Source organism: Eurosta solidaginis, chromosome 3 (genome assembly GCF_040869045.1).
Source record: "Eurosta solidaginis isolate ZX-2024a chromosome 3, ASM4086904v1, whole genome shotgun sequence".
NCBI classification, from domain to species: Eukaryota; Metazoa; Arthropoda; class Insecta; order Diptera; family Tephritidae; genus Eurosta; species Eurosta solidaginis.
The window spans coordinates 85,642,043-85,660,386 of record NC_090321.1 but is presented as its reverse complement, the minus strand read 5'-3'; the positions used below and the strand labels follow the sequence as shown (position 1 = coordinate 85,660,386).

At 43.4% G+C, this 18,344-nt stretch overlaps 1 protein-coding gene across 2 annotated transcripts in view; it reads left to right on the top strand.

The window, feature by feature from the left end:
- AGO1 (protein argonaute-2) overlaps window positions 1-18,344 on the top strand; it is a 292,733-nt gene that overhangs the window by 26,395 nt on the left and 247,994 nt on the right. The window lies entirely within an intron of this gene.

The following is an 18,344-nucleotide window of genomic DNA, read 5'->3' as shown; positions in this document are numbered from 1 at the left end:
TATGCGCCCTATCGCTTGCAGCTCCTCCAAAATTCCCATGATCTGTTGGCAAAGCACTAGCTCCGTCTTGTACGTATGTCGACATATTGGTCATTAGCCCCGAGATATTATGTGTATTTAATAGGTGCGCGTTAAAATTGCTGGTGCTTCCCGGTCTATCCATTTTTCCGTTCTGGTCATTTTGGTCCGAGCTCGTATTTGTCTCCGCTGGATCTCCATCTCGGCTACCTACTGGTGTATGCATCACCAGGGGACGCTTAGCCCTCGGAAACGCCCCCCTATTATTGCTATCCCGGTACTGGTTCCCTCTAAAATTTCCGCCACTCCCGAACGGAGTGTTCCTGGCTGGTGGCCATTCGCCTAAACGATTGGTCATGCGACATTATAATCAGGAAAAAATTGAGTAAATTGCTAAACTTGAGTATTAGTGTTATAAAAAAAACGTCTATCTAAAAGAAAAACTTTAGGCGGTTAGGGGTTAAAAAAAAGGTCAGAATTCACCGCCCCCCTCCCCCCCTTCACCCTATATTACCGACGATTGTTTTCTTGGAAAAAAGAAAAATTTATGTGAGAAAAAAGAATTCGCGAGAATACAATTAATATTAATTCGATAATCGTATCGAATAATAAAAAAGAAATTCAAAAAGCTGGAAATAAAGTGTTTATGTGAAATATACGTGTTATATTTACAATGAACATCGTGTATAAGTTTTGAAAAGCTACTTTGTATTTAGATGCCAATGGGAATGCTGATATCCCATACATCCAGAAGGCACAGGTAAAAAAAAATTTTGTTACAAACAAAAAATTCATTCATACTTGTCCCTAGTGCTCCCAACCGCAGTGCAAAGGGGGTCTTAGGGACCCACCTCCGAGACTGGTTGGACCACTAGGGTCAGTTCCAGACACACACAGTTTGGTCCCAGCACACCCAGCCGCAAGGCAGGGGACTGGCTGGGGGTTGTGGCCTCTCCGTCCACTCAAACTGGACACTCCTCCTGCCTCCGCAATGAAGGAGCGGTTTCAAAATCTGCTCCCCAGACTGGCGGGACAGGAAAGGGTAGCTCCTTGAATACCAGCTCAACCCGTCGCAATGCTAGTGGTATTCAGTATTACCACCTGGGACGTGGGATGAGCTGGGGTCCTAGTATCAGCACACACCATTCATACTAACAACACAAATTCCGAAAAAAGAGAAAGGTGGCTGCTCCTGCGGCTGCTCACCTGGGACTGATGGGATGGTCAACTTCACAAGTTGACCCGAATTGACCAACGAGACCAGTGCCTCAGGTGCCACGTTGGGCGCCAACTGCTATGGCGCCCTCAGCAACTGTCAACGATGATCACTCCGGACAACTTGATCCATCCAACCATCACATATGGAATGGTCAAACTTCACAAGCTGACCAGGAATGACCAGCGCGACAGCGCCTCGGACACCAAACCGTTGGGAGCCATCTGTTATGGTAACGCATTCACAGTGGAGCAGCAAGAAAGGCAGTCGGCATGATCTAGTGGTGCTCCGTGGCTAGTCATGTCGGCTGGGCGGGGTTCTTGCCAACCCTGTTGTCCTGCGCCATAAACAGAAAACATCCTATCATGCCTATTCAAAACCAACTGTCAAAAGCGTAGCCGACTCAAAACGCTCATAATGCAAAAATAAAAACAACATCCGGCAGAACCGGATTGAAAATTCAGAAATTAAAAAAAAAAACAAGTAAGGAAGGCGAAGTTCGGGTGTAACCGAACATTATATACTCAGATGAGAGCTTTGGAGACAAAATAAGGGAAAATCACCATGTAGGAAAATGAACCTAGGGTAACCCTGGAATTTGTTTGTATGACATGGGTCTCAAACGAAAGGTGGTAATGAGTATTTTAAAAGGGAGTGGGCCTTAGTTCTATAGGTGGACCCTTTTCGAGATATCGTTATAAAGGTGGACCGGGGTTGACTGTAGAATGCGTTTGTATAATATGGGTATCAAACGAAAGGTGATAATGAGTGTTTTAAAAGCGGGTGGGCCTTAGTTCTATAGGTGGACGCGTTTTCGAGATATCGCTATAAAGGTGGACCAGGGTTGATTCTAGAATGCGTTTTTACGATATGGGTATCAAATGAAAGGTGTTGATGAGTATTTAAAAGGGAGTGGGCCTTAGTTCTATAGGTGGACGTCTTTTCGAGATATCGCCATAAAGGTGGACCAGAGGTGACTCCAGAATTTCTTTGTACGATATGGGTATCAAATGAAAGGTGTTAATGAATATTTTAACAAGTAAGGAAGGCTAAGTTCGGGTGTAACCGAACATTACATACTCAGTTGAGAGCTATGGAGACAAAATAAGGGAAAATCACCATGTAGGAAAATGAACCTAGGGTAACCCTGGAATGTGTTTGTATGACATGGGTACCAAATGGAAAGTATTAAATTGTGATTTAAAAGGGAGTAGGCCATAGTTCTATAGGTAGACGCCATAAAGGTGGACCAGGGCTAACTCTAGAATGCGTTTGTACGATATGGGTATCAAATGAAAGGTGTTAATGGTTATTCAAAAGGGAGTGGGCCATAGTTTTATAGGTGGACGCCATTTCGGGATATCGCCATAAAGGTGGACCAGGGGTGACTCTAGAATGTGTTTGTACGATATGGGTATCAAATGAAAGGTGGTAATGAGTATTTTAAAAGGGAGTGATCCTTAGTTCTATAGGTGGACGCCTTTTCGAGATATCGCCATAAAGGTGGGCCAGGCGTGACTCTAGAATGTGCTTGTACGATATCGGTGTCAAATGAAAGGTGTTACTGAGCATTTTAAAAGGGAGTACGCCTCAGTTGTATATGTGAAGGCGTTTTCAAAATATCGCCATAAAGGTGGACCAGGGGTGAATCTAGATTGTGCTTGTACGATATGGGTATCAAATGAAAGGTGTTAATGAGTATTTTAAAAAGGAATGGGCCTTAGTTCTATAGGTGGTCGCCTTTTCGAGATATCGACATAAAAGTAGACCAGGGGTGACTCTAAAACGTGTTTGTACGATATGGGTATCAAATTAAAGGTGCTAATCAGGGTTTTAAAAGGGAGTGCCCCTTAGTTGTATATGTGAAGGCGTTTTCGAGATATCGACCAAAATGTGGACCAGGGTGACCCAGAACATTTTCTGTCGGGTACCACTAATTTATTTATATATGTCATACCACGAACAGTATTCCTGCCAAGATTCCAAGGGCTTTTGATTTCGCCATGCAGAACTTTTTCATTTTCTTCTACTTGATATGGTAGGTGTGACACCCATTTTACAAAGTTTTTTCCAAAGTTATGTTTTGCGTCAATAAAACAGTCCAATTACCATGTTTCATCCCTTTTTTCATATTTGGTATAGAATTATGGCATTTTTTTAATTTTTCGTAATTTTCGATATCGAAAAGTGGGCGTGGTCATATTCGGATTTCGGCCATTTTTTATACCAAGATAAAGTGAGTTCAGATAAGCACTTGAACTAAGATTAGTAAAGATATATCGATTTTTGCTCAAGTTATCGTGTTAACGGCCGAGCGGAAGGACAGACGGTCGACTGTGTATAAAAACTGATAGTGTCTTCAACCGATTTCGCCCATTTTCCCAGAAAACAGTTATCGTCATAGAATCTATGGCCCTACCAAATTGCATAAGGGTTGGTAAATTTTTGTTCGACTTAATGCATTAAAAGTATTCTAGACAAATTAAATGAAAAAGGGCGGAGCCACGCCCCTTTTGAAATTTTCTTTTATTTTTGTATTTTGTTGCACCATATCATTACTGGAGTGGAATGTTGACATAATTTACTTATATACTGTAAAGATATTCAATTTTTTGTTAAAATTTGACTTTAAAAAAATTTTTTTTTTTTAAGTGGGCGTGTTCGTAATCCGATTTTTCTTATTTTTATTTAACACACATATATAAATAGGACTAACGTTCCTGCCAAATTTCGTAATGATATCTTTAACGACTGCCAAATTACAGCTTGCAAAAGTTTTAAATTACCTTCTTTTAAAGGTGGGCGGTGCCACGCCCGTTGTCCAAAATTTTACTAATTTTCTATTCTGCGTCATAAGTTCAACCCACCTACCAAGTTTAATCGCTTCAGCCGTATTTGGTAATGAATTATCGCACTTTTTCTGTTTTTCGAAATTTTCGATATCGAAAAAGTGGGCGTGGTTATGGTATGATTTCGTTCATTTTAAATAGCGATCTGAGATGAGTGCCCAGGAACCTACGTACCAAATTTCATCAAGATAAAAAATAAAAATAAATGTAAGGCGCGATAACCTCCGAAGAGATCTAAGGCCGAGCTTCTCTTCCAATTTGCGTCGTACTCCTCTTGATTTTCCCTACAAATCGGCCGGACGGGACCTACATGTTTTATGCCGACTCCGAACGGCATCTGCAAGGAAGATGAGTTTTCACTGAGACCTTTTCATGGCAGAAATACACCCGGAGCGCTTGCCAAACACTGCCGAGGGGCGATCCCTCTTAGAAAAATTTTCTTCTAATTGAAAAACCTTATTTCTAAAATTTTGATGTTGCATACGGTGTGGTTGGCGGAGCACGCTACCATCACACCTTCACATCTTCATCAAGATACCTCAAAATTTACTCAAGTTATCGTGTTTACGGACGGACGGACGGACGGACATGGCTAAATGAATTTCTTTTTTCGCCCAGATCATTTTGATATATAGAAGCCTATATCTATTTCGATTAGTTTATGCCGTTACGGATTATCGTTATGCGAACAAAATTAATATACTCTGTGAGCTCTGCTCAGCTGAGTATAAAAAAATCTAAGCAAAAAAAAAATTTACCGAACCGTAAGTGACCGGTTACTATTGCTGAAAACAAGGAAAAAAGGCTGAAAATTAAAACGAAAATAAAAAGGCTGAAAATTGAAAACGAAAAAAAGGCCGAATATATAAGGGGGAGTGGGGGCGCCACGGGTTTTGTTGCGAGGCCCGGTGTTGATCCCACCCTTAAAATCCATGGCCACCGACGCACCTATATTTCGGTGGCAACTTTCCTGAAATACCTAAGTGCCTTCTAAATAAACCAGGCATGCTTAACCAACGAAACGATATCATTTCGTTACGATAATCAACGTTAATAAACGAAACGAACTCATTTCGTTTCGTTTATTAACGTTAAGATCGTCAAATTAACGAAATGATTTCGTTTCGTTTTCTGCCATATCAAAACGAAATCAAATCGTTTATGTTGATTATTAATTTCAAACTATGCTGGCAAAGCTGATTGATGGCGGAGTCATTAAAGGTGAAAGCATTAGCCAAGCTGATTGCAACTTTTCTCTTGAATTTTGACAGTACGAACATTTCTCAGAGTATTTTTGACATTACCACCAACGAATTACACAAACAAATTACATAGAGTTTGTGTGTGTATGTGCGCTCGTTGTTGCCACCTTACGGCTTCACCATGGCTGTAGCATTGCCAGCACAATTCAAACATAAAGTATCACGTTTTTGTTAACGTTTTTAACGTTAACGAAAGCTTTTCGTTTCGGTTAAAAACGAGATACAATTTATTTTGATAATTTCTTTATCGATAATATTTCGAAGTGTTTCAACGGAAACGGTGGAAATTTTTTGATAAACGATTAGCTTAACGTTAAGGTGCATCCCTGAAATAAACGGAGACATCAGAATTCCCATTTTAAAAACAAATTTATTTAAAATTCATTTCAGAAAAAAAAAATCAGCGAAAATGTATCTATCATTATTAAACTACATATATCAGGTAAACCTCTCAGATCAAAACTAACTAACTAATGGTCAATCTTACGAAATCAAAATCAAAAGAGAAAGAACTTGTTTCATCATTGATAGTTGATTCGGTTCTATGTCTTCTTCACGTCTTTATTGGTGAATAAAATGACTTAATCAGGAAAAAAAATTGCGTCTAAGGAAAAAGGTTAATAATAACAAGTAAGGAAGGCTAAGTACGGGTGTAACCGAACATTACATACTCAGATGAGAGTTTTGGAGACAAAATAAGGGAAAATCACCATTTAGCAAAAGGAACCTAGGGAAACCCTGGAATGTGTTTGTATGACATGTGTATCAAATGAAAGGTGTTAATGATTATTTAAAACGTAGTGCGCCTTAGTTCTATAGGTGAACTCCTTTTCGAGATATCGCAATAATGGTAGACCAGGGGTGACTCTAGAATGTGTTTGTACGATATGGGTATCAAATTAAAAGTATTAGTGAGGGTTTTAAAAGGGAGTGACCCTTAGTTGTATATGTGAAGGCGTTTTCGAGATAGCGACCAAAATGTGAACCAGGGTCACCCAGAACATCATCTGTCGGGTACCGCTAATTTATTTATATACATATGTAATACCAGGAGCAGTATTCCTGCCAAGATTCCAAGGGTCGTGGTTATAGTCGGATTTCGGCAATATTTTATACCAAGATAAAGTGACTTCAGATAAGTACGTGAACTAAGTTTAGTTAAGATATATCGTTTTTTGCGCAAGTTATCGTGTTAACGGCCGAGCGGAAGGACAGACGGTCGACTGTGTATAAAAACTGGGCGTGGCTTCAACCGATTTCGCCCATTTTCACAGAAAACAGTTATCGTCATAGAATCTATGTCCCTACCAAATTACTAAATTTTTGTTCGACTTATGGCATTAAAAGTATTCTAGACGAATTAAATGAAAAAGGGCGGAGTTACGCCCATTTTGAATTTTTCTTTTATCTTTATATTTTGTTGCACCATATCATTACTGGAGTCGAATGTTGACATAATTTACTTTTATACTGTAAAGATATTAAATTTTTTGTTAAAATTTGACTTAAAAAATTTTTTTTTTTAAAGTGGGCGTGTTCGTCATCCGATTTCGCTAATTTTTATTTAGCACACATATAGTAATAGGAGTAAAGTGCCTACCAAATTTCATCATGATATCTTCAACGACTGCCAAATAACCGCTTGCAAAACTTTTAAATTACCTTCTTTTAAAAGTGAGCGGTGCCACGCCCATTGTCAAAAATTTTTCTCATTTTCTATTTTGCGTCATAAGATGAACGCTTCTACCAAGTTTCAAGCTTTATCCGTCTTTGGTAATGAATTATCGCACTTTTTCGGTTTTTCGAAATTTTCGATATCGAAAAAGTGGGCGTGGTTGTAGTCCGATTTCGTTCATTTTAAATAGCGATCTGAGATGAGCACCCAGGATCCTACATACCAAATTTCATGAAGATACCTCAAAATTTACTCAAGTTATCGTGTTTACAGACGGACGAACAGACGGTCGGACGGACGGACGGACATGGCTAAATGAATTTCTTTTTTCACCCAGATCATTTTGATATATAGAAGTCTATATCTATATCGATTAGTTTATGCCGTTACGGATTACCGTTATGTGAACAAAGTGAATATACTCTGTGAGCTCTGCTCAGCTGAGTATAAAAAGAAAGGAGTAGCCCACGAAAATTGTTTAATCTGTTTTGATATTGATTTTGTAAGACAATATTTCTTACAAACGTTCTGGTATAAACCTTGATTAATTGCCACGATTACGTGTATACACGACAATAAATGCAATATAACTAAACCTATACTAAGGCTTATTGAAAAATATGATAAGGGAACCCTAGGTTAGGTTGCAAGGGCTGAGATGAACACTATGGTAACAGATCACTGCTTAGGCCACCAATGGGCCCATTGTAATACCCTATACGGTCTCAAAAGAGGACCCCTACCCTGCCTAAAGCGGGTCAAACCACCTCGTGGAAATTATAAATTTTGCCAGAGCCTTTACTTCATAGCAAGAGACCTCAGCGAGGTCATGTAGAAAAGGTTTACCAAGGATAGCCATCCTACGCCTACTAAGCGCTGGACAGTGACAGAGAAGGTGGTGGACGCTCTCTTCCTCTTCTGTACATCTGCAGCTGCGACAATAGTCGAAAGTCGTTACCCCCATTCTAGCACCGTGCGTGCCTATTAAGCAATGCCCTGTTAGAACCCTTATCAGGGACGATAGAGCTGATTTGTTTAAAATCGGAAGCGCTTCTGTGCGCCCCTTGTCATATGAGGGCCAGGTTTGCCTGGATGTCTCACAAGATTATATGGCTGACCATAGTCCATTTGCGATTCTTATAGTGCTTGTGTTCACACGAAGCCTGAAATTGGCCATGGGTATGCCTACCGAATCATTTCCCGGAAGGATATCGTCGGTAGTGCCTCTTCTGGCCAGCTCGTCTGCCCTGCAATTGCCTTCGATATCCCTGTGCCCAGGTACCCGTATAAGGCTGATACTGAAGTGCTGAGCCATCTCGTTAAGAGATCTGCGGCATTCAGTGACCGACTTTGCGTTGTCGACGAATGAGTCCAGGGCCTTTAAGGCGGCATGGATGTCTGAGAAAATAAACACCCGTTTACCATCCTTAGGCATAGACCCTAGATGGTTCACAGCCCTGTCTATCGCCAGCATTTCCGCTTGGTAAACACAGTAATCTGGTAGGCGAAAAGAGACCTCTAGACCCAGATCCGGCGAAAAGAGGCCTGGCCCCACCTTCCCGTCAAGCTTAGAACCATCCGTGAATATTTTGATGGCACCCGGTACCGTATGTTGTCTGATATTCCAGTCCTGTCGCGATGGTATATATATACTATAATTTTTAACGAAGACGTTATTTGGCGTGCCCAGGATTGTTGCGTGTCCACTAGATCCATTTGACCAGAGACCTGTTTCCCTTATGCGTAGAGCGGCGATGACCGCTATTTCCTTCGCCACCAGGTCAAAAGGTGGCAGGTATAGCATTGTGTTGAGTGCTTCAGATAGAGCCGAGAGCCCCGGTGATGCAGAGCTCCGAACTCCGTTGCACCTTTTGAAGCGTCTTAAGATAGGTAGTTTTAGCTAGTGCAGGCCACCAGACCAAGGCACCATAAAGAAGAATCGGGCGCACAATGGCTGTATAAATCCAGTATGTCACCTTGGGGGAGAATCCCCAGGAGGTGCCAATTGCCCTCTTGCAGGTGAACAGCGCTGCTGCTGCCTTCTTGCATCGCTCCACTATATGGTCACTCCATAATAGCTTCCTATCCAGAATTATTCCCAAATACTTGACTCGATCGCTAAACGCTAAAAACGTACCCCCAATTCTTGGCGGTGTTAGATTTGGTACCTTATACCTCCTCGTGAAGAGGACAAGCTCGGTTTTATCCGGGTTGACTTCCAAGTCTGTGGCTGTGGCCCAGTGCGAGATTAGGTTGCAAAGAGTTTGCGGAAATTTCCCCCGCATGGTGACGCAGATGTCATCTGCATACGCGATCACTTGGTGACCTTCCGATTCCATGAGGCGGAGTAGTTTGTTGACGGTAACCACCCAAAGTAGCGGAGAGAGAACACCTCCCTGCGGAGTGCCTCTGCCGACCGGTCTGCGGATCACGCATCCACCTAGCTCAGTTTTAATCTGCCTACGCGTAAGCAGATTGTATATAAACTCCACAAGGCACGCGTCCACCCCAGATCGGTCACGGACCTACGGGAGAACGTTGTTGAAGGCAACCGCTATATTTAGAAATGCCACCAATGTGTATTCTTTTGAGGTCTAGTGACCTTTCGATAGCGGATACCAGTGAGTGCAAGGCCGTGTCAGTTGACCTGCCCTTAGTATAGGCATGCTGTGCTTGCGAAAGAAGCGACGGCTCAATCCTCCTCCTGATGTGGTCCTCTAGAAGTCTTTCGAGCGCTTTAAGCAGAAAAGAAGATAAGCTTATAGGCCTATAATCATTTGGTTTAGAGTGGGAGGGTTTCCCTGCCTTGGGGATAAAGACCACGTTGACTTCCCTCCACGATACTGGTACGTAATTGAGCCTAAGACAACCTATAATCATCCCTTTAATCCAGGGCCTTATAAGTTCGGCAGTATACTGGAGCTGAGCCGGAAAAATCCCATCCGGCCCCGGCGATTTATAGGGCTTGAAGGTATGTAAAGCCCAATCTATCCTTTTATCATCTGTGATTTCGCTTATCAGCTGATCATTAGGTGACCCTCCGCTGACAATACTTGAAGACACGCCCGTACTTGCTGGGAAGTGCGTATCCATTAGCAAGTTTATGGTTTCAGCGCTGGAGTCCGTCCAGTGCCCATCCGGCTTTTGGACGTAACTTAGCTGAGTTGGAGATTTCGATAACACCTTCCTTAACCGGGAGGCCGCGGATGCGGATTCAATCCTGCCGCAGAAATCCCTCCAGGAGGATCGCTTTCCATTCCGGATTGCTTTTTTATATATATTTATCTTCGCTTTATAAGCAGCCCATGAGGATTCATGTCCATCATGCTTTGCTTTATTGAAGGCCGCCCTACATGACTTCCTAAGTTTATCAAGATCAGACGACCACCATGGTGGTTTGTGAGGTTCCAAAACCTTTTTAGCCGGGCAAGCCCTATCTAAAGCATTCCTGCAATTTTGACTGAAATTGTTTACAAACACGTCCAGCTCCTCCTCACTTTCTGGGACCCTTACCTCCTCAGATAGTTTTTTTATCTATAATCTTATAGTAGCCCCAGTTAGTTCTTCTAATATTTTGTATATACTTAGGACTTGCGTGCGCCTGCGATATAGAAAAATTTATATATCTATGGTCAGAGAAGGAGTGCTCCTTTAGAACCCTCATGAAACGATCAGGTCACTGAAAGAGTCTGTGACCAGTGTTATGTCAAGGACCTCTTCGCGGTTCCTCGTAATGAAAGTGGGATCATTTCCCCTATTACATATACTCAGATTAGTGCCTAACAGATAGTCGAATAGAGACTCACCTCAGTCATTTGTATCTCTGCTGCCCCACTGGGCGTGATGAGCATTGGCGTCTCCTCCGAGTAGGATAAAATCCTTTCGTGGATTTGCCACTCTCACGAACTCCTTGAAATTATCCGGTGGTAATGAGCCTTGGCGATCGTGCACTAGGTAGAAGGAGGCAAGTTTAAAGCTCCTCCCTAGCACCTCGACGCTGACCGCTGTCAAATCCCCATCGCCATAATTGGGTAGAAGAAAAACATTAAGAGTAGACTTAGCCAATATACATGGGCGAGGCTTACCCTTTTCCTGAGCGCTATAAAGCTTATACGTTGGTGTCCGCAGGCCACAGATCCTATTGCCAGCGATCCACGGCTCCTGGACTAGAACGATGTCTACCGCACCTGAAAACAGGTGCAGTAGGAGTGCAGCTGATGCTGCTTTGTAGTGATGCAGGTTTATTTGGAGGACCCGGATCACTGCTTGTTTGTGCTCTCCTCCGTGAGCGTCGCGTCGGAATCGCCATCCTCCAGAAGCTGACCCTCAGAGTACAACCCTCTGAGAGCCAAGCTTCCGCTCGAACCTGACGAAGCATAGCCACCAGCTTCTTCGCCCTCGTCTACCTCCATCTCGTCTTCACTGGGGGAAGTTCAGCCACCTTCGTACGAGATGCAAGGTTTACCAAGGCTTCGACATCAGCCTTGTAAACCTTAAGGCTTATATTTTTGAAGCCGTAGCTTACCCTGAAATCCTGCCTTTTCAACGCTTCGACGCTTGCGCTGTCGAGCAGCAGGACTATCTGCATCGTGGGCCGTTCAGTCTTCTCCTCGTTAACCACCTTCCAGTTTTGGGTCGGTAGACCCGGGTTGTACTCCTGGAGCAGTTCCAGGATATCAGCGGTCCGTTGGCGTCACTGGAACCCAGGCTCTCGCCCTTGGTTGTGAGGGGATATCACACGCCTCCACTACCTTGAGGCGCGCGCCCGGATACACCTCCCCTATCAGCGAAACAGCGGCTTTATAAACCTTCGCCGACCTGGCGTCGTCACACGCAATTAGTTTTATATTGCCCTGGAACAACCCCGCATCGGTATAAGAAGGCGACGGACCAGGGTTAACTTTTTTGACCTTAACGGCCACAGTAGCGAGCGCTGCCTCAATCCACTTCCACTGCTGTTTCGGGATCCTGCCGTCTTCGCTGCTCTCGTCCATAACACCAATGATCTGCCGATCCTTGGCTATTTCGGCGAAAGATCGAGTCCAGCCTCCCTGCATCTTGGCCCTTTTCGGCGCCGTAGGGTTGGATTCATCCATAGACCGCTGGCGCTTCGAGGCTTCATCGCTCTCGACCCAGTCCGGCCTGAACTCCGGCAACATCTGCTTTGCCCAAGCAAGATCGCGCTGAGCCTTCGCCCAGTCCTCCGCGGAAACTTCCCCCTCCCTTATCGGCGAGGAGGCATTCCTACGCAGGATCCGGGCAGCCCAGCGCTTGTCCTGATGACTGGGTTTTTGACTCCCTTGACCCTAGAGCCGGCCCCCACACCCCTGGAGCCCCCAGCAGCCAAACCGTCAGACGCTTGACGCTGAGTGGCAGCCGTGCTGGTGGCTACGAGATGGGCGGCAGCCGCCCCAAGGGCCTCCCGGTCGGTGGCCCCTCCCCGAGAGGTACCGGCCTTTGAAATACCCTGACTGGATTTTCCCTCAGCCCTTTCCTGCCTAGAATGGCCCTTGGCCCTATAGCCGACCCCCCTCTCCCTGAGGCCCCCAGAAGTTGACCCACCAGACGCTTGTCGCTGGGTGGTGGGTTTGCTGGTGGGGCCCAAGGGAGGGGCGGTAGTAGCACTAATGGCCTCCCGGTCAGTAGCCCCTCCATGAGAGGTACTGGCCATCGGACTGCTCGAACCGGATAAACTCTCGGCCCTTTTCTGCCTATCTGCCACTGCAGCAGCGAGCCTCTGAGGAGTTCTCTCAGCTAATTTTAGGCCCGGCTGAGCCGTAGCCTTTGCGGAGCAAGCTCCTAACGACTTCTTATTTGGAGAGTCGCCCTCCTTACCAATTTTTGAAAATTTTTCCTCCATACTTAAAAACCCACGAGTAGCGGAGAAGGGGAAAGGTCCACCCGGACAGAGATCCGCGATGTCCGGGTAAGTCTTAATAGCATAGAAGGTCGCCCGGTATTCGATGCACTCCGTTAACGACTGGGCTATTTATGGGCCCCCAGCCAGGCTGATCCTCGGCACGGGTCGTATAACGCCTTGATCCAGCCCATTAAGGAGAAGGGTAGAGAAAAAGGAAAAGGAAGAAGAAGGGAAAATAGGGTTGAGGGGAGTGGGAAGAGAGGTCGCCGCTCGAATTAGCCGCCGAAGCGTTACCAGGTGCCACCACGAGGAGGCTCCGCCCCTACATGAGGGAGGGAGGGTGTAAAAACACCTACGAGTCGACGGTTTGGTGTGACGCCGGTGAGTGCAAAGCGCAAACACCCCCATGAAGGGCACCCAAGGGAACCCTAAGGCAAAAAAGAAAATTTCCAACTTTATGTATTACCAAATATATAGTATGTAGAAAGGCATATTTATTATCTTCTAATTTTATCCTATCCTACCTTTGTTCATTTTCTTTTATTTTACTCTATTGTAGATTTATGGGTTTTTGAACATTTAGTTAAATTTTATTGTATTTTATTGTATCTTATTTGTATTATCACTGTTTATAATTTTTATTATCTTACTAAATTTTTTATTTTTATTTTATTATTGTAATAACTCAGTAGGATGCCGGTTGTTTTCTTCGATTTATTAATTCTCCACGTGAAACACGTCTTGTCAATCCAATATCAAGAAAAAAGAGAACGGACAAACACGGTCTGTCACTTGACAGTGATAGTAATTGTGAAGAGGCCGAGGTTGCCACCAGGGTTGAGGCTGCCACTGGCCCGCAAATATTACAACTCGGCCTTAACCTGACAATCAATCGCCCCGATTGACCCTTGCGACTCCGCGGCCTCCTCCAAATACTCGTAATCAATACAATCATCATCATTATATACAAAGTTAGGAATATCCTCCTGCAAATACTCATAATCGATACAGTCGTTATCATTACATGCATAATCAGAAACATCCTCTTCTGGTATCGTCGAGTCGGTGCCTTCGCAAGTCGCATCACTGTTATTTCGGCTGGGCCGCACCCAACGGCGTAGCCGGCTTGAATCTAGGACACTACTATAAGGAATCTGCGAATTTTTGCAGTTTTCTATGTCTTCCACCACGTATCGGTCGTGCCCTAACAGCTTCCTAATAACGTAAGGGCCTTTATACTTGGGGATAAGCTTTTTGTTTTTGAATACGGTTGTATCTACATTCTTGATTACGACGAACTCGCCAACTTCAAAATGCGGGGCTGGTGTGTGGGTGCGCCGAAAATAGCGCTCGTTTCTTTTCTGTGACGCCAGAATGGCTTCGTCTGCTTGTTCCCTAATTTCTGACAGAGCTGTATGCCCACTATCATACTTATCCCGGAGGTACTCAGTATGCTCATTAACCACTTGCCCCCGCTGTTCTACACCAAATAACAATCGACTCGGTGTCTGTTTAGTGCTACTGTGCACGGTACTGTTTATTGCAAATTCGACATCGACTAGCTTCTTTTTCCAGTATGCGTGCTCGATGGGCTCAGTTACTTTGGCCAGCATACTTTTTAGGACTCGGTTCACCCGTTCCACTTGCTCATTGGAATGGGGAGAAGCCACAGCGTTCAAAACATGCTCTATGTGATGTAGTTTGCAAAATTATTTGAACTCAGCTGATGTGAAACAGGACCCCCTATCACTGATAATTCTCCGCGGACGACTGTAATCTGTAAAATACTTTCGCAAAGCACACACAGTTTCCTTGGTGCTAGTGTTCACACCGTATAGTTTAACAAACTTGGTAAACGAATCTACAACTACTGAAATATGCCGGTGCTTAGACCTGATCGTCTCAAGGGGGCCGAAATGGTCAATGTGGAGGGTGTCCCACGGCTCTGGTTTCCTCGGAATACTATACAAACATCGCTCGTTATTCCGAGATGGCCCGAATAATAAATGTACTTCATACAATTTGCAAGGAAACTCTTAATCTTCCCTTTTATTCCCGAGAACCAATAGTGATTCCTGATCTGGTCATAACATTTATCGACCGCTAAGTGGCCATACGTCTCGTGGACTAGTCTAATCACGCTATCCTCCATTTCTCTGGGCACGTAAAGCTGTCTCCCCTCATCCTCTACACGGAATACCAGTCCGTTCTCCATCTCAAAACCTGGGACCTCGGCATCTTCCAACCTCTTTTACAACTTTCTAATTTCCGGGTCTTTCATCTGTGGGATTTGTATGTTTACATCTACTTCGTTTTCTTCCACGACAGCCACACACGTTGACCGACTCAGCGCGTCCACGTGTGTCATCTGCTCCCCCGACCTATGTCTAAAAGAAAAATCAAATTCGGTCAACGCTAATGACCATCGAGCAATCCTTGGATAAATTTGCTTCTTCCTCAGAGCCAACACTAACGAATTACAATCGGTCACAATGGTGAATGGAATTCCATGGACAAAAACTCTAAATCGCTCAAGGGCTCTAACTATCGCCAATGTTTCCAGTTCGAAACTATGGTAGCGTGTCTCGGCTTCCGTGGTGGTTTTTGGAAATTATGCTATCGGATGGAACTTGTGATCATCCTGCTTCTGCAACAGAACAGCCCCATAGCCATAGGCGCTGGAATCTGTATGTAGCTCAGTCCCTCGGCTGGGATCAAATATGCTCAGAACGGGCGGTTCCGTTAACCGTTTCTTTAGTAGCACTCAGTTTAGCACTCAGCCGTCCATTCAAATCTGACATTTTTCCCCAGCAACTGTCTCAATGGTTTAGCTATTCGTGAGAAATTCCGCACAAATCTCCTAAAGTATGAAAATAACCCTATGCACTGTTGTACTTGCTTCGCAGTTTGTGGTTTCCTGAAATTCCTAATGGCTTCCACTTGTCTTTCACTGGGTAGGATTCCCTTCTTACTTACTCTATACCCTAAGTACTCCAGCTCTTGGTATGCGAATTTACATTTATCTAAATTCAATCTCAATTCAGCCTTTGCTAATAATTGTAGCACTCGCCCTAATACAGCACCATGCTTCTGCATGTTCTCTGTGGCCACTAGAATATCGTCCAAGTAAACCACGACTTCACCACGACTAATCAATGGTTGAAGCACTTGGTTAAGTAGCCGCTGAAAAACAGCCGGGGCGTTAGTGAGCCCAAAAGGCATGCAATTGTATTCATAATGGCCCATCGGTGTCACAAAAGCGGTTAACGGAATCAAATCTGCATGCATTGGAACCTGGTGATATCCATTTCGCAAATCTAACGTACTAAAATAGCTCCTACCGGCCAAATATGCCAAACAATCATCAATTAGTGGTAAAGCAAACCGATCTTTTATAGTTATTTTGTTCAATTCACGATAGTCCACACACATACGCAACTTCCCATCTCTCTTCCTAACTAAAACTATGGGTGACGCATACGGCGACTCGCTAGTCCTTATGACCCCCTGCGATAATAAACTGTCAATTATTTGCTGTACTTCATTTTTCTCTTTAAATGATAGCCGGCGTGGGACACTATATACTGGAGTATCATTTTTCACCGAAATCTTCATAAAATAATTATTTACCAGTTTACCCTCTGCTTCTTCATTATACTCCTTCAAAAGTACTTTCTCTATAATTTCGCGATCTGCCTCTGCCAATTGGTCACTTACATCATACGCCTCCACTGAGTCGTTTCCCCTCGCGTTCCCCTATCACGTTTTCCCCAATCAAGGCAACCTCAATTTCTTTTATTTCCGACAGACTTTTCCTACTGGGTGCAGCCCTTACCAAATCCGTGTCCGAGTTTTTGAAAATTGTTAACAACTTAAGTACACTGATTTTTTCTTCTGGGAAATCATTTATTTCCATTTTATTACGTAATGACATTAATTTATTTTTATTATTTTTCAATGCAGTAGTTTTACATAGACGAATGCCCATTCGGCCTAGAAAATCCCGTCCGATCAGCAATGGAACAAAATTTCATCTATGTACTATAAAACCGAATTTTCAGTGGGGCTCTAAGTTAAGTAGAGATTAAACATGTTTTTTTTTATTTTTTTTGATTGAGATAAACTTGGGTTGGATTGAGAAAAACTTTGAAAACAGCTTGGTTTGTTTGTTGAAAAATTGGACCTAAGCAGCAAAATGCATGGTTCGATTCCAGTCAAGTTAAACTCGCACTAAAGCCTGGCACCGATATGAATTCACTTTATGTCGGTGGTTATTAATTCGGGTTTGTCTTAAGCTTACAAAATATTACCAATTACGTAACAATTTATAGGCCCGAAGTAGCGCAAAACAAATACTTTCAAATGGGTGTTAACTTTGTAAATATATAAGTATATATGTAGGTAAAGTGTTACACTTATAATATGAAAAAAAATGGCCTACGTTATGATTTCCTTATAATATATACAACTTCAGTACAAGAATATTACTTACACCTCTGCTAATAAGTTAATGGAAAAACTTGTTTGAATGTATGTTTAAGAAAGCGCTAATAGAACATTCAATGCGCGCGAAAGGTCTTACAATTTAAATTATGCTATTTGCAATTTCGAAATGGTTTTCAAAAATTCGAAATTTCGAGACTAGGTTCGTACATTCAAGATTTTGCACTCTAACGTTTAAGCAATGGTTCAAATAATTTTAAACTTTCTAATATTATGGTTGAAAATTCGAAATTAGATTCGAAATAATAAAGAAAATTCATTTCCCTTTTGAAGGCTTAATGTCGTATTAAGTAAAATATAAAAAAGTAATAACAAAAGTTGTAATATTCCTAATTTGTCCGTATCACGGAACGAACTCACCCCATGTTGTTGTTAAATTTGGTGTTTGTTGTTGTTGGTAGTATGTTGTTGTTGCCGGGTGGGTTGTTGTAGCCGGTAGGTTGTTGTTGTCGGTAAGTTGTTGCCGGTAGGTTGTTTTTGCCGTTAAGTTGTAGGCGGGCCTATGTATGGCGGCCTGCCGATGTTGTGCCCACAATTGTGGGCGTTGGCCGGCTGTCGTATTAGGTTTTGTAGGTGGGCCTATGTATTGCGGCCTGCTGTTATTGTGCCGGCAATTGCTTTGGCGTTGGCCGGCGTCGTAGCAGGTGTTGTCGGTGGGCCTATGTATGCGACCTGCCGTTGTTGTGCCGGCAATTGTTGGCGTTGGCCGGCGTCGTAGCAGATGTTGGCGCGTTTGATGGTGGTAGTTGGGTGCTCCTGGGAAAAGAAAAAGAGTAAAATAAGTGGCGTTTATGGTCAGTTTGCTTTTGATCTTTTATATATATACGACTGCAGCCGACTATTGTCGAAGAAACAAGGCGATGCAACGTAATCCCCTTCAACTGATTATTGTGTAATTAGAACCTTGTGTATAACTTGCGCTATGATTTGCCGACAAGGAATGTAGTTCGTATATTCTTCC